General features: G+C 49.4%; 1 long non-coding RNA gene across 1 annotated transcript; it reads right to left on the reverse strand.

Moving 5' to 3' along the window:
• Positions 1-1,730: 1,730 nt before the first annotated feature.
• On the reverse strand, positions 1,731-23,875 carry LOC128582507 (uncharacterized). Its single transcript, XR_008379057.1, has 5 exons — positions 23,745-23,875; positions 8,071-8,192; positions 6,900-7,042; positions 4,445-4,633; positions 1,731-3,895 (listed from the first exon to the last, which is right to left on the reverse strand). It is a non-coding gene; the product is annotated as an uncharacterized LOC128582507 (long non-coding RNA).
• Positions 23,876-23,880: the final 5 nt, after the last annotated feature.

A 23,880-nucleotide genomic window follows, 5' to 3' on the forward strand; every position in this document is an offset into this window, starting at 1 on the left:
CTTTGGAGACCAGGTGCACAGAGACCTCGGGTGCTGTCCCATCCCTACATCTTCTCTGAGCCTGGGTCAGGGGCAGGAGAGTTATGAAACGAAAGACTGCTGTTCCTCATTTATGACTCACTTGTCATTCCACAAACGTGCACTGAGAGCTTTCTCTGTGCCTGAACCCTGCATGAGCTCGGATGCAGAGCCAACCCCGACATGGTCCCCAAGGAGCCCTCAGGCTGCAGGAGGGCAGACTCCAGACAGCCAGCTGGAGGCCCCCACACCCCCACATGACTGTTGGGAAGCTCACCCACCTAGGGGACCCTTCGCTTCTGACCCCACCAAGGAGATGCCCTGGCAAGGTGACCTCACCTAGGTCTGTGAGGAGGCAGGTGGCAACAGGCACCACTCAGGGTCCCCCAGTGACTGAGCTGCCCACTGACCCTGGACCCCACACTCTCCTCATCCTCAGGGAGCTTTGGGGTTGGTGGGCCTTGGCCAAGTTGAAGGTGTAAAGACACTTCCTCTGTCCTTTGTTCCCAGCACCACCCAGCCTGTGGCGGCAGCAGCAGCCCATGGGAAGCCAGGCCACGCTGGGCTCTCCAGGGCTTCTGCTTGAGGGGCAGAATCTCACATGGCTTCGGCACAGATTTGGAGCCAGATCTGTGTCAATTCCAACCCCAGCTGCACCCCCTTGGGCAAGTGTCAATCTCCAAGCTTCAGCTTCCCTGACCGCAAAGCATTGCTCATCAGAGGCCTTCCCTTGTGGGACCATGGGGACAACTAAAATGAAGTGATAACTTCAAGGCTGTCAGCGTCGGACACAATGGAGCCTGCAACAAATGGTCATTGTTGTCCTGATAGTATCAAGTAAATTCTTTCCATCCTCAGATTCTCTGAAAATTGGAATGAACTTGGAGGAGAAAGACCTGGCTCTGAATCTGGGTCCCATCCCTTCCTCACGGTTGTGAATATCCACCTGTGTCTCTAAGCCTCTCTTTCCTGATCATGGGAGATAGCGTGTTTGCCCTCCTACATTATGAGGATCAAATGAAACAACAGATGGAAAACTTTGCTGTGAATCAGTGCAGTGAATGGAGGAGATTATGAGCCAAGTGTTCCCACAGCGTCCGTCCCACCTCTGCGAGGAACACTGCCCGGTACCCAGGACTCCCTCCCCCTCTGAGCCCTTCTCACCCTCTGTGGCATGGCAGGTTTCCAGCTGGTTCCGTCTTATTGCCTCTCCCAGTCTCTAGTGAAACCCTCCAGTCCCCTGTGGACCCCACCTCTCTCTGTCACACGCCTCTCCTTATGGAACCAGGAGTCACCATTCATTGCACTTGGGATATGCTAAGCATTTTGTAGGCATCCTCTCTCGTTCTCCCAACAACCCTGCAAGGAAAGGACCACTGTTATCCCATTTCCTAGATGTAGAAATAGATGTAGGGGAGTTAAGCAGCTGCGCCAGGCAGTCCTTTTTCAGGACCCACAGCAGGAATTTGAACCCAGATCGGTCAGAGCCCCAGCCAACGTCATGGCCCCATTCAGGGTTGGACCCAGGGAGGCACCCAGCACATGCACTTTGCTCGGTTACTTCTAACTTCTACTTCACTCGCCTCACCTGCCGAGGGGGGTGGGTCTATGCGAGACTTCATGAATCACACCTTCAGCAGCTCATTTGCTTAGGAGGGGAGGCAGTGAGCACACGCTGGACAATGGGGAGGCTACCCCAGTCCTGACTCAATCAATCCATTCCTCGGCACCTGTGATGGCCAGGGCCTGCTTGAGGAGTTAGAAATATGTATTCATGGTGTTTTTTATTTTGTCTTTGACGTTTCAGGGGTCTTACATATCGGTGTGGAAATCCCCTCTCCTAGAGAGAATCTAACAACTTGTTGTGAGTGTGCCCTTTTACCTGCAAACCAACCCACCTGGAGTCTGTAGCCCAGACACCTCCTGATCTAACTCTCACACACCCAGCCAGTCTATCCCCTGCCCTATGTCATTTGAGGATCAGGTACCAGGAAGCCAGAGAGCACCCTGTAGCCTGAAGCCTAGTGCATCAGCCAGTCCCAGGGTGCCCGACCGAGCCCTTCCCCGAGAAGCCCGGGTAAGGGTTCTGGCCCAAGCTTTCCCCTTGCCCCTGCTTCTGCCTCCTGACCAAGTCCAGTGCTGGAAATGTAAGTAGGAAAACTCTTTTCTTCATGGCAGTGGTCTTCCCTGTGAATTGACGAGTCACTCCCATAAATTAAAACCCTGAGGAGATGTTTTGAGACAGAAGATAGCAGCTGTGCAGGCAGACAGGGTCCTGTGCTCGTGGGCACGTGAGGAAGATGGGAAACAGACGCACAGTGACAGGCGGAGCGTGGAGTTGCAGGCAGAATTCGTCAGAAGGAAGAGCTCTGCGAGTGACAGAGCGGGGTGGTTTTATTTTTTTGCAGTTTTTGGCCAGGGCTGCATTTGAACCTGCCACCTCCAGTATATGGGGCTGGCGCCCTCCTCCTTTGAGCCACAGGCGCCGCCCAGAGCTGGGTGCTCTTTAGTCAGGTGGTCAGAGGACAGTGCCTCCCTCTGCTGACATCTGAGCAGGACCAGGCAAATGCAGAAATGAGCCATGTGGACACCAGGAAAGGAGGCAGCTCAAAGGACATTTCCAGCACCAGAGAGTGGTGAATATGGAAGGCCTACCATGAGGACGTGCTGGGGGCCTCTGAGGAAGAGCAGGAGGCCGGTCTGGCCGGCAGAGAGCAAGCAAGGGCCGGAAACCCAGGGGTGAGGTCTAGGCTGGACAGGTGGGTCATGCAGTAAACTGGCATTTCCCCGGAGTGAGCCAGGGAGCCACTGGAGGCTTCCAGAGTCAAACGGAGAAGCAAAATCAATCTTTGTCCTTCCGGGTGTAGACCAGCGATTCTCCCTCAGCCAGGGAGGATTTTGACCCACTCCCCATCCTCAGGACATCGGCAATGTTTGCAGACATTTTGAGTTGCCACAAATGTGAGCAGCGGGTGCTACCGGCCTCCAGTGGGTAGAGGCCGGGGATAATGGTAAACATCTTAAATCGCAAGGGACCGTCCCTCACAGTGAAGAATCATGTGGCCTAACGTGTCAACAGTGCCGAGGGTGGAGACCCTTCTGGAGACTCAAAGACGGGCAGACGCCCTTAGGAGGATGAGCAGTTCACAAATGCAGGGTCCAAGTCCCTGGGATCCTGGAATCCCCCCAAGGTATACTCCCCGAGTGGGGTTGGCATTTCCTTCCCTACTCCAAGAACTACCTCATTGGGACACAGTCCAGCCCGCTGCCTGCTCCTTGGCGCCTGCTGTGCGTCCAAGCTGAGGCTGATGGATCTTCTGTGGTCAGGGCCATCCGTGTGTGCGCAGCCTGGACGTCGAGTGTATATCCTGCGTCCTGAAGTGTAATTTATTAGGTCTAATCCCCATCTGGGGGAACGGTAAGTCCTCCCCATGGAAATGCTGTGGGGAGGGTACGGCCCGTTATTATTCATTAGGACACTGCTGGGTGTTCCAAGAGGCTCTGAGTACGTGTACATGTCACATGATTTAGAGGAGACAGCCTGGGGCTTTCTTCCTCCCCAAACTCAGGAAAAATGTCCACAGATACCCACAAATGTGTCCCAGCCTCTCTTCTGATTACCAAATTCCTTTTTTTCACTTCACGCCGATTCATCGTTCCGCAGAAGAGTAGAATAAACAAACATTTTAAAAGAAAGCATCAGGCACTTACTGCTTTCTCGACAATGCGAGTAATCGTTTCAAAAGCTGATGTCAGCCACAAAGGTTCCTAACCTCCAAACCTGTGTTTCCAGCGTCCCTCTGAAGTCGGCGTTGATGGAGGCTGCAGAGGCAGGTTCGCAGTTCATAAATTCTCTGTCCTCCTTCGTGCCAGTAGTCTAAACACGCAGAGTGAGGGAAGAGCGTGGGATTATCAAGAGACTCCGGCCTCTGTCCTTGTAGGAAGAGCCAGCACACTCTCAGTCACCAGCCTTGCCCCCCACACAAGGTGGGCAAGGTCGGCTCTTACACACCCAAAGTGGTTTAATGTCCCTGGAGTCTAACTCCCCCACTCACTAAGGTAAATGCTCTTTGCATGTGCGTTTCAGTTCAGAGATAACCTTCTGGATCCTTTTCTTTCCCATTCTGTTGCATGGAGCCTGCACTTGATCCAGTCTGGGGATGATTCATGGATTTGCTTATCTTGATGGTGCAATGTCTCCCACCCTGCCCATGGTGGCCCAACACCACCCTACCTCACCACCTTGCAACTTGACCCATCACAATGGAAGCAGCTGGACCCGGAATGGGCCCTAGGAGGGCTGTGGAGTGAGAACCTTGGGTTCAAATCCTACCCCTCCCCTGAGTAACCAGGCCCCTTGGGTAAGTCATTTCCCCTCTCTGCGCCTTGGTCTCCTCATCTGGAGAATGGGAGTCATTGTGCTTACCTTACTGGGCTGTGGCAAGCAGCAAGTGAGATGAAGGACGTGAAAGCAGCTTTCAAACTGCCGGGCGCAACTTGAATGCTATGACTCTATTCCAATGTCATTTAGCTGTGAATTGGTGGAAGCAGTAGGATCATGTGACAGGAAATGTCTCCTCTTCGCAGGGCAAGTTCAGAGTGCTCAGGGCTTGGGCTGTGGGGGGGGGAGGGCAGGGGGTTGGAGCATCCGGCTGACCATCTGATCAGCTGAGTGGGTGAGGGAGGGGGCCATTCCTGCCTCAAAGGTGGGTTCAAAGGTTTCATATTTGAGCATCCCAATGGTCAGCTTTTCCCCATGAAGAAAATATCTGACAACATAAGACAACAGAAGGATTCTTTCCTTTCTTTTTTGTTTGCCATACAGCAATACGGTCACGGAGGAAAGTTCACACACTAAGTTTCCAAGTCATTTCTGTTTAGCTCATCAATAATTCCCTTATAAGAACAATTCCATGCCTAAGAAGCATTTTAAGCCTTTTTAAGCTCCAAAGATTAGGGTGCAACAGGGAGGGGGTGGGAGAAGGACAGAAGAGCAACAGACCGGAGTCCATTTTCCATGCACAGAAGTAGATTCTGCACTTGGGGTAGATTAATCCCCAAATTGAAACCAGCTCTGAGTATCATTCTGAGAAAGAAGAGCAGAGAGATAAGAGGAGGCCCTCAGCAAAGCCCCGGCATCGAGCTATCTGCGCAAGGCCGACTGTGCCCTTTCCCTGCACCGAAGGACAGACAGGCCAGCCCGCAGAAGACAGATGGAGGGTGAGAGAGGGAAAGAAAAAGGAACAGCGGCCCATGGACGGCGCCCTCGTGTTTTGTCAGAGCACCACGCTGCCCTCCCTTCCCAGCCCGGCCCGCTGGCCTGCCTGGGCTCACATGGTCGAAAACACAAGCACTGGGTTCTGAAAAGATCAAGGGGCAGGGCAGGCCTGAGCTGAGGGACATACACAGAGGGCCTCAGTGCCCGCCAGCAAGCCGACCCCTTCCCTGTAGCATGCCTTGATTCCTGCACTCCAGGACCAGGGCCTTCTTGGGAGAGGTGGGCAGTGGCCCCAAATGACTCTGAAGATGGTCATGAGAGGGGCTACCGGGACATGAGATCTGAAGGTGGGTCCCAACAGGATTAGCTTGACTGGAATTCTGGGTCTTCCAAGAGGCCCAGAGCTTGTAAGGGGACAGCACTCATTTGGAGGTGGCAGTGACTTAAAATAACTGTCACATGATTTGGTAGTCACATCTACAAAGACTGAACTACAACATCTGTGGACATGGCTGTGCATGGCCCAGCAGTCAGGGGCAAGAATGTGGCAGAGCCCAGGGCCCAGGGGGGCCACCCAGGAGGGGCCCTGCAGGCTAGGGCTTCCAAGGGCTGCAGGAGCCACCAAATGAGAGAAGAAGAAGAGGAAGACCTGCAGAGGGAGGTGACTCCTGGCTAAAGGAGACGCTGCTGTGCTTCCTTCCCCTTCTGCCCACAGCTTTGAGGAAGGACCCGGGGAAATGGTAGCCCCGTCTCCAGGTCCTGGCAGGTCTGCAGCAGGGTGACAACAGGGGCCACATGGAGAAGGTGCCCCGTGATGCTGCTGAGCTCCCCATCTTCACTTTCCCAGGCTCTGCAGATAAGGACCCCCTGCGAAAGGGCTTTGGTCACCTCAGGGACCTCTTGATTTCCAGGTGCTGCTTGCTGACTCAGCTCAGGGCCACATGGGTGACTCTGTAATTAATTTTCTCCACTCACTATCAGGTGGTGAAGAAAGATGTTGGAGACACATGGCTGTCAGGATGTAAGATACCCCCAGGAGCACAGCATTGGGGCAAGACCAGAGCGAACTTGCCCGAAAAAGAAGTCTGTGCAACTGGCCTGAGCATCATGGGAGAGGTGCCCAAGGAGACCCATGCAGTCTGGACTTGGGATTTTATTTTATTTTTTGCAGTTTTTGGCAGGGGCTGGGTTTGAACCTCTGGCATATGGGGCCACAGGTGCTGCCCATGGACTTGGGATTTTTAAGTGCCATTGGCACGTTTCTTCTCTCCCATTTCCCTCTTCCTGCTGTAATTGCATCTGTCTTCGTCTCTCATGAAAGAAAAAAAGTTACATATTAATATTATAAAAGATATATTATATTTTTAAACATCGCATTAAACCATTGGGTGGCACACTGCTTTCTAATTTTTTTAATTGTTTCTGGTTTTAGTTCTGCTGGTGATCACTTCCATGCCTCCAAATAATCTGCTTTTATCATCTCTTGCTTTATTGACTGCACTTGACCTTCTGGCTGAATATAGGAGGACTCGGCTTATGCGAAAACTCTCCCACCTCTCGCCCCTCCTTCCCAACACACCTAATTAGTTCTTAGTTCTTCCACTGGTTCTGTGTGTCTAAACAATGCATGCGTACGTAGTGTTTAAAAATATACACCACTCACGCCCATACACGCATCTGCGTGTGCCCCCTGTGGTGTCTTTCCTGTGTGTGTTTGTCACATCTCCTGCCACGGCTTCGTCTGCACCGTCTCAGTCTAGGTGACAACGTGCTGGGATAGGGGAGTCACCACACACGGCTTGGTTCCTGTCACACAGATGCAGAAAGAGGGAAAGAATGAAATGCGTAAGGAGCTGGTGTCCTCAGCCCTGGAAATTGACCCAAATGAAACAAGGTGGCAAAGCTGGCCTGCGCCCACGCTTACCACACCCAGGGTTTGCCAGTGGAGGGTCAGACACCTGTAGACAGATGGGGCACTCTTGGAAGCAGATCGGCAGAGGTCCCCCTTTTGCCAGCCAGCTCCTACTTGCTGACTCTGTGTCCCCAGCCCTCCAGGACCCCAGCAGCTCCCACACCTCCTGCAGCAGCTCCCAGCCCTGCTCCATGTTTTAGCCAGTCACAGATTCCACAAAGAGCCACGGAGCACCCTCCCTGTGCTTAGACACAGAGGACAGGCTCATCTAAAACAGACCAAGTCGCTGCATCCAGGGAGGGGGCTGAAGAAGCCAGCGAACAGGACAGGCAAAAAATAAATACACATAGTAGGATTACCATAAAGGATGTTGAGAGAGAAAAGAACAGACCTGTCTCGGAAGAGAAAGGCCTGCCACCAGGCATGTAAGCTGAAGCCAGAAAACACAGAGGGGCCAGGCTTACAAAGAGCAGCCCGAAGGGAGGTGCCGAAATAGGAAAGGAATGTGCAAAGGCCCTGTGGTGGTGATGGTCAGCGGGAATGTGCAAAGGCCCTGTGGTGGTGATGGGCAGCAGGAATGTGCAAAGGCCCTGTGGTGGTGATGGTCAGCGGGAATGTGCAAAGGCCCTGTGGTGGTGATGGTCAGCGGGAATGTGCAAAGGCCCTGTGGTGGTGATGGGCAGCGGGAATGTGCAAAGGCCCTGTAGTGGTGATGGGCAGCAGGAATGTACAAAGGCCCTGTGGTGGTGATGGGCAGCAGGAGCTGTTTGGCCACTTCATCACAGGCACAGTGGTCCAAAGTGAGGCTGCTAGGGGCAAGGGCCAGATCACACAGGGGCTGGGTGACCAGGGAAGGGGGTTGAATTTCTGTCTAAGCACAATAGGAAGGCATCAAAAGATTTCAGCAGGGAAGTGGCATTACCTGATTTTTGTGCTCTAAAATGTTCTTCTTGAAGAATAGACTGGAAGCCCTCAGGGAGTTCCTCTTTCTCAACCAGAGGCATAGACACCCCGTGTTTGTGGGCCAGTAAGTGATTCAGGCATCTGGGAGAAGGAGGGAGTTAAAGAGAAGTGCGTTCACACCAAGATGTCCAGTCGGCCATATTTCTCACGGCAACTCTCACATCACAACTAACAAAGGCGCGCCTGCTTCGAGCACCACTTCGGGTGCGCAGAGTCTGGCTGGGCTGGTGGCCGCAGCAGCCTGCTGGCACTCTTTCCCCAGGGTTTCAAACTGGGAATTCGGAAACTGGAATTACAGACAGATGCAGTACAGTCCTCTATTAACATCTTTTTTTTTTTTTTTATCACCTGAACTCCTTTCCAGCCTCCCCGGCTCCACAGCAGGGGTCCCCATGTGATTTCTGCCGGGATCCACCCCCACTTTCAGGGAGTGGGGTTTGAGGTGCTGCGCTCCACTTTTCAAAGCCCTTCCCCTGGTCATCAGAGAGTGTCTCCTCAGGGCTGGGCTCTGTGAAACAGGGGACTTCCTCTCCCCGCCCCCTCCCCGCCTTTCCCCTCTCACCACCCCTCTACTTTTTCTTCTCCTTTCTATTGAGTTACTCGTTCAAAGCAAAGCCAGCTCTCTCCTGGAACTGCCCGGATGGGATCCTGTCTCCCATCAAAGCTGCAGAATCTCTCTCAGGCCCAGCTAGTTGTGTCTGTCAAAACCTGTTAACGGCTGCAGCCTTTGGGGGCAGCTCTGCCCAGTGGTCAGGGTTGTGGTTTACTAATTAGAGTGAGGCTTGAGCCTGCCACACAAAGACCCCCTGTGTAACACACACACCTCGGTGAGTAAAATGAGCTGGGACTCTGGAGTCAGATGCTTGTTTGACAATCCGGCTACACCACTGACTAGGCGTGGGACGGCAGTGGGCAAGTTAACCACTCTGAGACTCGGTGCTCTCATCTGTAAAATGGGGCTAACGATCACAGTATCCACTTCATAGGGTTGTTAAGTGCATTAAATAAGATTAACCCATTAAAGCACTTAAGACATGGAGGTGTTCAAGGAAGTGCTCCCTATTGTTAACTAGAATAATTCCAGATTCAGAGGGTGCTGAGATCAGGAAGAAGATGCCACAGGAAGCAGAGGGAAGGGGAGGGATACCCCAGCTTTGGGATGCTCATACTGTCCACCAAGCTCTTATTATTGCCCCCAGTGGCCAGACCCACGCAGAAGCCAGAGGGCAAGAGCCTGATCCATGGTTCCCTCCATACCAAGTAATAAAGCAGGAGAGAAGGAAGGAGAGGCCGGGAACAAGCAGACGTCACGTGCAGTGTGCATACGAGGTTGACAGTTAAGTTCTTGAACTCATCCTAGAATAAGGACTCCATATTTCATTGCTAAAAATTTCTACAGTCACCTTCAAAGTCCTCCCCTTGGCCATTTTGGTGATCATAGTGATATTTAGCGATGAGGTACGGAGCACTTTTTCTAGGATGAGTTTGGAAACTCCATTGTCAGACCTTGTACAACTATCGTTCTGTGGCCATTCCGGAAAAGGAATATCAAAATTGCTTTGAGGGGTCGAGGGCATCAGTGCATCATTTCCCAAGGGGAGTGCTTGGAAGGTGACCATAGTGATACTTGGCAGTGAAGTATATAGCACTTTTCCAGGACTAGTTTGTGAACTTAATTGTCAGACCTCACACATATCCGTACATGTTTTGCTTTGGTATATGCAGTTCGGGTCGCATGTTCATAAATACGGCACAACAAGAAATAACAGCAAAGCTCTTTGCACAATCTGCCCTATTTAATTGTTACAAAAGGAAGGAAACTGGGGCTCAGAGGGATTGCTTTGTCCAAGTCACAGGAGCCTTAAGCTGGGACCCAGAGTAGCAGCCCAGGCAATTCTACCCCCAGCACTCCACAACACTATTCCACCCCAAAATTTAGCTCTGGGGAGACTTTTGGTCAAAGCTACAGCAGTCGCTGAAAGTGACACCGGTCTCTCGGTCAGGAACACGGTGAAGGCAAACCCCGCCAAGGCAAATATCCCAAGGCGGCCTCTCCTGCTTTCACTTTCCTTGTACACACGCCTTACAACTCAGAATTGCTTCTTCAGCAACATTCAGTCTAGTCATATCAAAAAAGTAAGAAGAATCAATTACCATAAGTAGATAGAAAGAAGCTTTGGGGAGGAAAAAATATTGAATTCTGTTTAGATAAATGCAGCATAATTTGTTTCTGCCAAGAAATCCAAGTAACTTCCACCACCCTTCCCTTGCCCCCCATCCCAAAGGCTGCAGGTAAGTCTGGACAGGGCCTGGGCAAAGTGGGGGGAGGGGAGCATAGGTGGCGGCTGCCCACCCCCCATTCCTGTCAACCTGAGTGGCAAGGGCTATTCTTCAGCACCCAAGGCCGGGGAGGGGGGAAGTTGGCAGGGACTTAGTGAGCAAGCAGGCAAGCCAGCAAAAATTGTTCTTTTTTCTTTTTTTTCTTTTCCTTTTTTTTGGGGGGGGGAAGGGGGTGGTAGAGGGGTTGAAAAGCGGAGGATGATCTCACCCTGACTTTTATAATTAATCACTTGGGTCCTGGCTCGCAGAAAGTGCAGACTCTGCCCGCCTGCCCGCCAGGCCTCCCGCTTCTGAGTTGTGTAATCATCCTGGTGGGTTACTCAGTCCTGAGGGACCATCAGTACAGAATCCAAAAACCAGGAGGAGAGAGATCTGGGAGCAGGGCCCAAAGGTCGGAGTCTGGCCCACCGATGTGCTTTAGGTGAGCATACGAGGCGGACGATTAATTCAATGTTGGCCCACACAATTAAAAATCAATGGATTTGTTACCAACTTTTAGACATCAGGAGAATCTAGAATTTTAGGCTTTGTTCAGAAGAGCTACCTCTCTGGCTACACTAGCCTTGTCCCTCCAGCTTGCCACAGTCACCACCGCTCCCTGCTGCCCCACACCTGCAGTTCCCAGCCATCCATCCCCACACTCCTGCCGTCTTCCTCGCACCCCTCTCGTAGCCCTGCCCCATCCTGACCTCATTACCTACCGCTCTCTCTGCTTCTGTCCTTGCCACTTGCCACCAGTTCCCCTGGGGCCCCTCAGCACCCCCAGACCTACCCTTCCAAAGTTCCCACCCGCTCAGCTTCCTCCCTCGTACAGACAGGGAATTTACTCACTGTTCTTTGAAAATGGGTTGCTCTACCACTTCCATTACCCCTGCCTGCGTGGCATGCTTTTCCAATTTCTCTTTTAGTACCTAATTTAACCTCTCTGTGAATTGCTTTTTTATTGCTGCCATAACAAATTACTGTACCTAGTGGCTTAAGTAACACAAATTCATTCTTTTATAGTTCTGTAGGTCAAGCCTGGGTCTCGGAAGACCAAAATCAAGGCAGGGCTGTGTTGCTGGTCCTTCCTTTCTTGCTGGCTGTCATCGAGGGCCGTTTCTCAGCTTCCAGAGGCCACCCGCATCCTTTCTCCATCTTCTAGACTTAGTCTCTCCCACTTTAAGTCTCTCTTTTTCCTTCTGACTCATCTCTGATCAGGAAAGGTTCTCTGCTTTCTTTTAGGGACTCATGTCTTTACAAAATTGGGCCACCTGGGTCAAACATAATATTTCCATCCAAAGGTCCATATCCTTAATCACATCTGGATGGTCCCTTTTGTCATGTAAGGTTCAAGAGTCAGAAGTTCAAGAGATTAGGACATGAGCATCTTGGGGGGGGACATTATTCCATCATCTATTTTGGTCACAGTCATCTAGAGGTCCATCGAGTCTTGCATCTTTTTAAAAAGTTCTGCTTCACCATTTCTTTTCTAAACTTCTGTGCTGTGTAACATTGAGTGAGTCCCCTGATCTCTCTGCTTCTCATGTCCATTAGACACAGTGCTGGGCTGATCAACTTCAGACAGCAGCTCTCCAGGGTGGAGGAAAGCTCTGACCTATGGTGCTTGCCCGTTTTTGTGACATCGATATTCCTCTGTGGTTGATTTCAACCTGCCTGCTGTGATGCTACTGAAGGTAGAGGTGGGCAGAGACGTGCACGTCAGCCTGAGCCAGCTGCAGCGCTTGGCTGCTTGGTGTGAAATGAGTCATTGACTGGTGACCTGAGAATGGCTGGTTAATCCATGATTTCCCCAAACTGCTAAACATCTAATGGCTGTCCAGGGAAGTGTGTCCCTCTCTGGGGCAGGTGCCATCTCCAGTGTAAGTGTTTCAGAGATCAGAGGACGAGTTTTATGAGAAAGGATTGGAAGAAGCTGCCTAGGACGAGGCACAGAGACCTCTGGGATCTGTGGGCCTCAGAGAACTCACAAAGTCCCAGTCAAACCACAACGTGAGCATAGCTTCCAGAATATATGGGCTCTTCCAAGGAAACAAGTCAGGGGTGTAAGGGCAGTTACCGTGATTTCTTCAGTACGCATGAGGAAGAATCACATGAAGAATGTCGGCTTCATCAAAGAAGCACTAGGATGTCACATAAAGTACCTGAATAATTTTCTCCTCACAACATGGGCATTGCCTCTGTAGTTGTTAAATATCTTGCCTTTAGACAGCCCGTGACTGTGTTTACTGAGTTCTTACTACTTGCAAAGTACTGTGTAAAGACCTTCACATGTATCGTCTAATTCAGCGGTTCTCAACCTGTGGGTTACGACCCCTTTCTAACAGTGAAAATACATCGCGGCATTAGGAAAGTTGAGAACCACTGGTCTAATTCAATTGGCCTTCTTAGTCCCAACTGGTTGAATGGCCAATCCCTAGAAGACGGGGCAGCAGGGTCTGGCCCTCAAAATGGGCTTGTAGCAAAGGTCTGTGTGGAGCCAGTGGGAAAGTCAGGCTGGAGCCAGGACCTTCAGGAAAGACAGTCTAGGGAGGCCTCCATTTCTGCTAGAATCAGTGTCCATGAGCTCACTGGAAAATGCTCCTTTCATTTATTTGCTGTTGTTGCCTTTTCTATTAACTTAGCCCCAAGGACGGAGGTCAAGGATAAACATCTAAATAGACACAAACTGGATTTGGGGACCCACCACCTCCAGAGGGTGCTGCTGCTGGTTTCTAAGCCTGCCTTCCTGGTCCCCTTCTCCTTCCTTCCCCTCTTCCGAATGGCCCTCTGCATCCCTGTTATCTCACACACCCCTAAGGTGACATATACACAGCCATTTCATTCAGCAATAATTGAGCACCTACTGCATGCCATGTGCTAGAGACCAGAGATGAGAGAATCACAGTCTCAGCCCCAAAGTGTCCCCAGGGGTGGCACTCCAGGGTCTTAGGATCCTAACTGCACAGGATGCCAAGGGGTCCTCGGGGCAGAGAACTGACACCAACTTCTAGGGGAAGAAAGCTTCACGGAGGAGACCCACGAGCTATGTTTTTAAAGAGAAAAGAATGGAGTTCTGCAAAGACCAGAGGTAGGAGAGGACTTTTCTGACGGGGACATCGCAGGTATAGGCATCAGACAGGGTGGGAGCTCCAGATACATGCCAGGGGGATGGGGATGGGAGGAACAACACCCGCAGGGAGAGGAGAATGTGGAAGTCCCAGGGGCCAGATCAGCAGGACTTCCTCTGCCAGCTAATCAGTCTGGACTTTGTCCCATAGGCAGTGAGGCACTGTGGATGGATTTAGGCAGATGAGTGACACAGCCAGATTGGAATTTTAGAATCTCACTCCTCCAGCACAGTGAAGGCTGGGCCTGAAGGCAGGGCTGAGAAACTGGAGGTTACTGCAAAGGTACACGTAGGGACATTGAGGGCCTGAGCCATAGCCTGGAAATGAGGTAGGGGGCTGAGAGGACAAACGGATGGAAAAGGGCTCCCAAATCTCAAGGTCCCTCCTCCTGTTCAGGTTTTCTGTTTTAACCTGAATATTTGAAGGGTGCCCAAACTGATGACCCTGTCACACACATCCTCTGCAAAGACCCTGCCTGGGGGTGGGCGAGGCCACAGCTGGAAGATCCACATTCCCGGGAGCCCGACAGGTTAGAGAAGAAAATGAACTCCAGAGAAAGGGAGCTTTCAAAACAAAATCCTGGTCTCTGGGCCAGCTGATAAACACCCCCTGCATAAACAATCGCAGAAACGCTGCTCAGCTCAAAGCCTGGTGACAGCACACAAGTCAATGATCAGTGGTTCTGGGGAGGCTGGCCAGGGCAAGGAAATAGCAAACCCTCACTTTGGGGGAGGGCATCATGCTTATGAAGCATTCCAGCTCCCAATAACTAGGTTGGCAAAATCGGAAAGGAGCTACATTTTACAGTTGAGAAAACTGAGGCTCAGGGAAGCTGCTGATTTACTCAGGGGTCCGAGCTGATGTGAGAGGGAGCTAGGACTGCACCCTGAGTCCTGGAGGCCAAGTTTAGGTCTTCCTGACTTCCTCTTCTCAAATTCTGGGGCTCGTGTGGTCTGTTCCACGTGACCTAACACTTGCCCGTTCTCTAATTATGTCACAGGGTAGTGATGGCTGAACATCAGGGGTCCACGCAATGTGGCAGGAAGTGTTCTAAACACTTTATATATTGTGAACTGACCCAAGCCAATTTGTCCATTCAGCAGCTGTCGGGCTCTTTGGGAAATAATAGGGATCTCTGATAATTAGAGGAAGATGGGAGCTACTTCTACTCCCCCCTCAACCTGGCTACTGGTGGTGGCTTTACAATGGAAGTCATTCTGCCATTCATACAAAGAGGCATAAAATCACCCACCTGTGGCTCCGTGTGAGTCCCATTCTGTCTTTTTGGTACTCTGACACACACTTTCAGGAAAGGGTCATTTCGCCATTGTAGCTCAATGGCAGGGTCCACTGGCCTCCTGATTGGATCAGGAGTCAGAAGCGAGAATAAATGGAAGTCGAGACCTAGAAGTCTCCTCTTGATGGTGTCGAGCAGCTGGTTTTCTTCACTTTGCTTTGCCAGGGTAAAGTGCCCATTCAATCATTCCAATCAACCATTTATTTTGAGTATTGCTTATTTCATCCGTGAAATGTATTTTTTAAATATCCTTTATGCTAATTAACGGGGCTGTGGATGCAAGCATAGTTAGCAGGATTTGAAGCTCCTGCATAAACACTCTGGAGGGTAGGTCACTTGACAGATGTTCTCAGAGCACTCAGTAAGTGCTGGCATCGTGCCAAGCTCTTTGAGCTTTCAACATTTTAACCCATGGAATTTTTATAACAAACTCATCGGGTATAGATTGATATTATCCTGACTCACACATGAGGAAACTGAGGCATGGAGAAGATGAGCATGGCTGTGGTCTGTTCTCTCATCTCTGTCCACAGACCCAGACCCCGTACAATAAACACACGTTAGGAATGAGTCATAGTCACCGAAATGGCGACTGGTCCTCCTGAGGGCCTGAGATTGGTTGAGAGTGGGTATCAGCGGAGAGGTGATTCCTGTACAATGGAATCCGTTTTGCATTTATCATTATTCTCAAGCACTTTCTTCCAATTTTCATGCTTCATGTGTGGCTCAGTGTTAGCCTTGACAATGACCTGGTTCCATGGATGTATAGAATTGCCTAATTGGGTTTCCCTCAACAGAGACAGACGTCTCCTGCACCTCAGGATGCCATTGGACCCAGCGCTCAATAAATTCTCCTAAAATGAGTGAATGAAGTCGTGATTCAGGGAGAAGAATCAACACCGCTATGTATGCGTGTTGTTGTTTCCACTCTTATCTAACTGATTTTTAATAAACATGTGCTCCCTTGATTTTTATGCTCATTTGGAAGATGTATAGTTTCCATAATAAATTAGAAATAATTCAAGAAATGGAATAGGAAAAGAAAGAGAAATGAACACCAACCCAGTACCTGCGTGCCAGGAACTTTCACATATATCATCTCCTTTAATTCATACCAAACTTATGAATTATGCTCAGAGATGTTAAGCAACTTGCCCAAGATCACAGCAAGTAAATGGCTTTTCTGCTGGCTCTGTTGGATGCAGGCTAAGCTCTTGCTACCACACTGCGGAGCTAGCATGCAAATGTGCTTAGGGAAGATGCCAGTGTCAGGCAGTGTCTAGAAGAACAATTTAGAGAGGTGTTCAGAGGTCTGCCTTCCCCCAAAGCGAAAGGCTTTGGAAAATAGCATAACATGCTCTGTTCAGAAAGCGGACAAGTCTAGACAGAAAGGGGCCCCCCAAATCTCAAGATCCCTCTTCTCTTTCAGGTTTTCTATTACATCGAAGCAAGGCAGGGGTGTGGGACTTTCTAATATGCAAAACGTATGCAGAATTTTATTCAAAAATGTTTAATAAATCAAAGATGCACTTAGAACAAGAAGCATCACACAGCCCAGATGATGGCTCTTTGAGAGGCTGGAGATCCAAGGAGGCCGACCTGTGTTTCTGTAGAACTGATTAATGGGACGGGAAAAATGGAGGAGGAACAGAGATGGGGAACACACTGTCTGCCATGGACAACAACTGAGCAGAGGAAATTTAAAATGCAAGAGGGAATATTGAGGCTGCACCAAAGGATTAAAGACAGGAAAGACGTGCAAATGTGCAGGTCAATTACCGTGGGAGATCCTGAGATGTTTACTTCATACCAGCCTGTGCCATATCTGGAGCTTGGGAGCGGCATGGCGTCAACGATGCTTCCATCCTCCCAAACCTTGGCGATCCTAGGAGTCAGAACCATCCGTGGCTCAAAGCTAGCGTTCAGTATGACAAGAAGGCGGTGCCTTTGAATTTGGAGACTGTGGCTTGACCAGGAGCCATTGCCACAAGAGGGGCTTCTGTCTTCTGATCAGACATCTCTGCACTTGGGGGCTCCATCTACCAACAAATGTCTATTAATGCTGACTCATATCAGGTCCTGAGCTAGCGAATAAGGATAGGGCCATGAACGTGACAGATACTGCCCCTGGCTTAGTGGAGAACAGTGACGTGCCTGATAAGGGCACCAAATGAGGCTGGAGAGGGGAACGGAGTTCAGGACAAACAGGGTCTTGGTAAGAGTAGGGGACTCAGGGGCAGCGCCTGTGGCTCAGTGAGTAGGGCGCCGGCCCCATATGCCGAGGGTGATGGGTTCAAACCCGGCCAAACTGCGACAAAAAAATAGCCAGGTGTTGTGGCGGGCGCCTGTAGTCCCAGCTACTCGGGAGGCTGAGGCAAGAGAATCACCTAAACTCAGGAGTTGGAGGTTGCTGTGAGCTGTGATGCCACAGCACTCTACCCAGGGTGACAAAGTGAGACTCTGTCTCTACAAAAAAAAAGAAAAAGAGAGAGAATAGGAAACTCAATTCAAAGTGCAAAGAGAAGAGGCTGAAAGCCTTTAAGCAGGGCCATGTCATAATCCAATTTGGTTTATAAGATAAAATGCAACTGGATGGTGGAGAGTGAATTTTACAGGAGGCAGGGAAGAGGAGGCTGTTGCAGGAGGTGAGGTAAGGGAGGGTATGGGCTGGGCTAGAGTGGGGCAGCAGAGGTGGAAGGTGCTAGAAGGAGTTGAGATGCATCCTGGAGGTAGAAACATGCCCATAATTTGGGTTTGAGGATGGGGAGAAAAAAAAGAAACCAACGATGATTTCCAGATTTCCAACTTGAAGAGCCACCTGTGCACTAGTGCCATTGCCAAGATGGGGAGCACCGGGACAGGGTCGTCATGCCCCCGGCCTCCAGCCAGCCCTGCCCAAACACTTCACACCTACTGCCGAGAGGAAGAAGAGAGTCGGTATCACGCGTTCACGCAGACTCCTGCCCCGCCAGACACGCACTCCACCTGGCCATGCTGAGGGGCCGTGTGGAACGCAGGACTGTCACAGCCTCTAGGGACTCCTCATCCTGGTCAGTCAACTCCAACCTATGTTCATAAGGTGTTTTAAAAATCAAAATTGACCTGGATTTGACCACAGGAGGTTAAAAAACTTTACTTTTCCTGTAAAATCGACTTATGTCTGATATAAATCACACCAAATGATCTGAGTTTTCTTTTTCCTTTGGCCAAAAAAGAGCTTAGCAATAAATGTGTAGCTCAGATAAATAACTGATTCGTGTTTACGGCTTCCATAATGGCTTTCTGCTTTTCTCCTTGGTATTGATTAATCTGGTGGAACATCTGTCACTGTCTGCCCCTTGGATCAGCCTGGCGATGTGTGTGGCCCCTGTCATCCTTGCTTAGACAGGATGGACTGGGGATGTTCATCTCAAACTTGCCAGAGCCATCCAGGCCTCCTGAGTCGGGTCAGGAGGAGAAGTAAACTAAATTTCCAGCTAATAGTTAGCATGGGTGGTGTGGTGCGCCCAGAGGTCCCCTTCCCAAAGGAGGTGACCTTTCTTTGAGCTACCAGGTATCGGTTGCTGAGGGCTCTCAGCTGAGAATTACCCTTAATCAAATTATTACAACTTGGCTATGTATCATATAGATAATTTATTCCAATTACTCTCTGCAAATTCCCTTAAAGAGAGCTGCTCGAAGTCACGGGGGCAGCTCATATCCAGTGGTCAGAGTACCCCGGGACCAAGGCTCAGCCCCAGAACTGAGGATGTGCCGGCATTGCAATTCTTCTCGTCTGCCCGGCCTACCCACCCACTGTCCCCGCCCCGTGTTGGTTCTAAGAGCTCTTCTCCACCCACACGGGCTGGGCTGGCTCTATTTCCCAGGAAACCCAAACTGAGACAATAGCAGCTGCTGTTGTTGGGAGGATAGGATTTTTTCATAGGACTGGAAAAATCCTTTACCACCCCCCATGAGTAGTAGTAAGGAAGAGGAGACTGTGAAAGGTGGTCTGGCAGTGGGAAATCTGTGCTTTTAGATGTGGGGTTTTCTTTGATGAGTGCTCAGAGGGCAGAGGCCAAGACCCCAACATCCGGTCCATGCAACAGAGTGGGGATACATCTGGTTTCGAGTCAAAAGAGCTCCAATTCTGGCCCTGTTTTCAAGTTACATGACCTGCAGCGTTTATTTAACTTCCCTAAGCCTCAGTTTCTTTAACTGCAAAATGGGCCTAATGACTTTGTCGTAGTAAAGAGTTACTTGACTCAGGATTATTCAAAGCACTTGAAACATGGAAGCTGCCTGAAAAATACTGGTTTCCTTTCACAAACTCAGGGGTGTCCTAGTGGCTTCCAGGCCAGAGACTGAGGGTGCAGTACCAACCTGTTTCTAGTGAATGTGAACACACTGCCCTGTGTGGAGCAGGCAAAGCACCCTGCCCCACGCCACCTTAACAAGGGATTTCCATGGCTTCTTCCTCCTACCAGTGGGTGGTTCCAAGAAGTTAATGGATCCCACTATGGGACAAGGGGAGAGAGCAGTGACACTTCCCTGCCGGATGTCTTCTCAGATCAAGAATGACTTTAGGAATTTACCTGAATACCAGCCTCCTGACTCTGAGTCAGAGGCATCATGAGAATGTAACTTCACAAAGCTGGAACTCTTGTCTTCTTTAACTCCCTAGAGAGGTGCTTGGCATATAATAGGTGCTCAGTAAACTCTCACGGAAGGAATGACTGAATGATCTTTACTCCCCCAACTAGTGAAGAAGTCCGATGATTTCTAGAGGGTGCCTGTGTGCATAATTTCCACGTAAATGCTCTTGGGGAGCAGCGTGTCGTCAGTCCAGACCCCCGCTCCCCATTTTCCAGTGAGCCTCCCTTGTATTCTGGTGTCCCCTCAGCTGAGCAAAACTTTGGCCGTTTCTGCATTGCTTTCTGCTAGAGCAGTGGTCTGCGAGTCACTGCCCTGTTTTGGTAAATACAGATTTATTGGCACATAACCATGCCTGTTTGCATAAGTATTGCCTGAGGCTGCTCTTATGGCAGGATTGACTGGTCACAACAGAAATTGCATGGCCAGAAAAAAACCTAAAATACTTACTTTCTGGCCCTCTCAGAAGAATTTGCTGCCCTCCATCCTAGAGAGATGAAATTAGGGAAGGGCTCCTCCCAAGAAGGTGGTCATTCCTTCTCTGGGTTGGAAACTGTAAAACTACACTCACCCAGCACCAGGTCCTGCCATCTCTGAGGGGGCTGAGCAAGTGTCATCCTATAGACCAGAATGATTTTCAACTGGGGTGCCCTGAGAGGATCTTAGGTGTGCCGCAGAAATTTTTAAAGACCGTTAATTAAATTATTTTGGAAAGACTTTCAAAGCACAGTCAGTATATATTTTTTAACTCTTTTCTTTTCTTTCTTTCTTTCTTTCTTTTTTTTTTTGTAGAGACAGAGTCTCACTGTACCGCCCTCGGGTAGAGTGCCGTGGCGTCACACGGCTCACAGCAACCTCTAACTCTTGGGCTTAGATGATTCTCTTGCCTCAGCCTCCCAAGCAGCTGGGACTACAGGTGCCCGCCACAACGCCCGGCTACTTTTTGTTGCAGTTTGGCCGGGGCTGGGTTTGAACCCTTGGCATATGGGGCCGGCGCCCTACTCACTGAGCCACAGGCGCTGCCCAACTCTTTTCTTTTTTTGATCATCATGATTTAAATGTGCCACGGAAGTTTAACTATAGGTTCAAGTGTGCCGTGAGATTAAAAAGTTTGAAAAGCACTGACCTCGAGGCTTTGCTGATCCCAAAGCCAGGGTCTGTTACAATGTTGTGCTAACCACCTCATCCTTCTGCTCTCAGGTGCACCCAAATAAGAACTATATTATTTCCCTATTCTACAGATGAGGAAACAGAGGCCCAGAGAGGGTAAATGACTTGCCCAAAATCACACAGCAGAGTGGTGGCAGAGCTGGGGCTCACCCCACATCATTTGTTTTAAGTCCCAACTGCCTCTCTTTGGCACTGCCCCAGGCTCCTGTCTTAACTGAAGGCTTAGTAGAAAGAAGGAAGAAGAAGGTTACTTGAGGAAAAGAAAAAAAAACAAAACAAAACATGAAGCAGGTTTGTTCAGGCCCAATAGGTAATTGCAGTGTAAAAACAATCCTTCACCCAGTACATCAAAGGGTGGGTCTCTGGCAAGGCCGTTGTGAGGAAGCCTTTCCTTTGAGTAGAAGAATCAGTTGTCTGAAGGAGCAGACTCTCCAGGCCTCCTGAGGCAGGACCAGGGCTCTCCCCAGCGGTAGACACCTAGAAAATGATACCTAGAGCCCTGGCCTGACCTCGAAACCCCAACACCTCCATCAGGAGGAGACCAAAGGCTCAGTGTCTGGATTTAAAAACCAGAGATCTTAGGTAGATTCATTTCTCGCTCCCTAGATAAAGAGGTGCTACGTGATAAACCAGCCTCTCTTGTCCTGCTAATTTAAAAAAAAAAAAAATTAGGTATCTTTTAGAGGATTCTCTCCTTTAGATGTAAGTGTAGAAATTGATTAAATTTCACATAGTCATGATAACAAAACTTTAGGGAAACAGGAACAATATGTGGATGGTCTGTAGTTGTTACAAAAAAAAGAAAAATTGTTCCCCTTTTGTTTGAAATAAGGGAAGATTATATGTTAGAGAATTAACCCAGATTATAAAAATGAACAGTCAACTCCCAGGAGTCACTTCCTGTTGACACAGGAAGAAAAGCTCTGGCTTGTTTCCTGAGAATCTCTCCACAAAGTCAGAAGGTCACCAGTTCACGCAAGGAGGGAAAAGAGACACCTACGTCACACGAGTGATTCAGTGGTGTGGCTTGCCCGACTGTTTCCATTTCTACTTTTTACTGTCTGTGCAAACGCTGTGAAGACTTAGCTTTGCATCTGGAAAACAGCAAACTCCTCATGGAAGCGGCCTCTTTGGCCCTCGCTCTGGGATCAGATAACCCTGACAGTATCCTCAGCTCTGCACCAACGCCTGCTTAGCTACCACGCCACCATCACCGCCTCCCAGTCTACGTAAACCTCCCGCCCGAGACGATTTCTGTTTCATTGTTTTTTAGTGCACAGCACTAACTAAAATTCACTGTTTGCTTTTTCGTTGACTGCCCCTCTCCTCCTCCACCAGTTTGCGTCTGCCTCCTTCACGCTTATGTCCCCAACACGTGGTTCACGGCAGACCCTCAGTGAATATCTGATGCGTATTAATGAAGTGTTCAGGAATAAACTGGCACGTGCTTCAGATTTCACAAATGCCTTCTGATTTTCCCGTGCAATTTTTCTTTTCACATTGCGTTGGCAACATATATTATCTAAGGTATCCTGGTTATAACTGGCACTTTAATAAAGTGTCTTTCATTTCTTCTTCCCATCCGACATAAATTTATTGAGCACTTATCAAGTGCCAGGCATTGATGCCTAGAATTCAATGGCGATCAAAATAGAGTACCTGTCCTCGTGGGCTTCCATTCTAATGGGGGCAGTGAGGGAACAAATGTTAATACCAGTACAGGTATGATGTGACGACCTCGCTAGACACATGCAGGGCTTCTGAGAAAGTCATGTTTTAGCTAAGATCTGACAAATGCATTTACTGGTTGAGTGAACTACATTAACTTGCTCAAAAGTAATTAGGGGTAGAGTTAAGAACAAAGTTAGGGTTAGAGTAAGGATTAGGACAGTGATTTTCAACAGGTGTGCCATAGCACACTGGTGTGCTGTGAGAAGATCTTAAGTGTGCCACAAAAAATTTTAAAGATCATTACTTAACTTATTTTCAAAAGAAATTCAAAGCACTGTAAGTATATTCTTTTTTTATTTTTATTCATCTTTCGGATCAACATCATTTAAGTGTGCCGTGGAAGTTTAACTATAGGTTCAAGTGTGTCAGGAGATTTAAAAAAGGTTGAAAAACACTGGATTCGGGGAAGGACAAGGTCAGATCAGAGAACCATGTTCTAGAAAAGGGGACTATTATGTGTACATGTCATAGGGATTGGTTGGATGTTGACCAGCAGAGAGTTGGCATCTGCCTAAAATAGGATGGACACAACACAGGAGGAAAGAAACAAAGGTGGGAGGAAGAAAAATGGCAGGACTCCGTCAGTCCTTCAAGACTCATCTGGTGACTGAGACATGGACTTTATTTGGCCTTCTACTAGGCTGGGATCTCTGGGCCTTCCATGGCTGGTAGCCTGGCTTCCAGAGGTGGAAGGAGCCACCGAGCCCTCTGAGTGCATGTGCCAAATACAGATGGCAGGTGGGGGCCAGGGTTGGCAGGGGCGCAGTAAGCACCTGCCTCAGTTGGCAGCCGTCTTTCAGAACCTTGATTTAAGGCTCAGGTCTGGAGGCCTCCTGGAGCCCATGCACAGATTACTGTCGCGATCAGGTGTTTACAGAAGCTCAAGATCATGTCTATTAAGGAGAGCAATTGGGTCGACGAGAACCCACACTTAACAGGTAATTGCTGATGTATAATAAGCCCTGCTTGTGACCAGTGTAGCCAAACAAGGAACACAGGGAACAACCGTCCTGAAATATGAACACTGTGGGTTTTTTTCCCTCCCCTCGATCAAAGAAAGACTCCAATGAAAGGAGAAAAAAAAATAATTAAAAAGTAAAACCCTTACGTAATGAGATGTAAAAGAAAACTTTTGAAGCCAACAAGCAACTGTGGGCAATACTTCAAAAGGCCCAGAATCAATGTTTGTCAATAGCAGTTTTGCACCCTTTAATTTATCTTTCATGAATATAAAGTGTGATGTTATTAGGAGCCCATTCTGGCCTTAATTCTGTTTGAGGTTTGATGAATCAGAAGCCTATTAGCATTCTGTCCAAATCAGCAATGGCAGAGGACCGTGGCCACAGGCCTTACCTGATCTTTCATCCTGCAGTTGCATTGCTAGTTACAGGCAGGCCTTCTGCACTGAACACTCAGCAGCTCCCGTGTTCACCCAGGGGGTTCTTTATGTTGCCTACTTTCTTTGGAGACTTTCTTCTCCAAAGAGAGG

This window comes from Nycticebus coucang, chromosome 3, assembly GCF_027406575.1.
Source record: "Nycticebus coucang isolate mNycCou1 chromosome 3, mNycCou1.pri, whole genome shotgun sequence".
Lineage (NCBI taxonomy): Eukaryota > Metazoa > Chordata > Mammalia > Primates > Lorisidae > Nycticebus > Nycticebus coucang.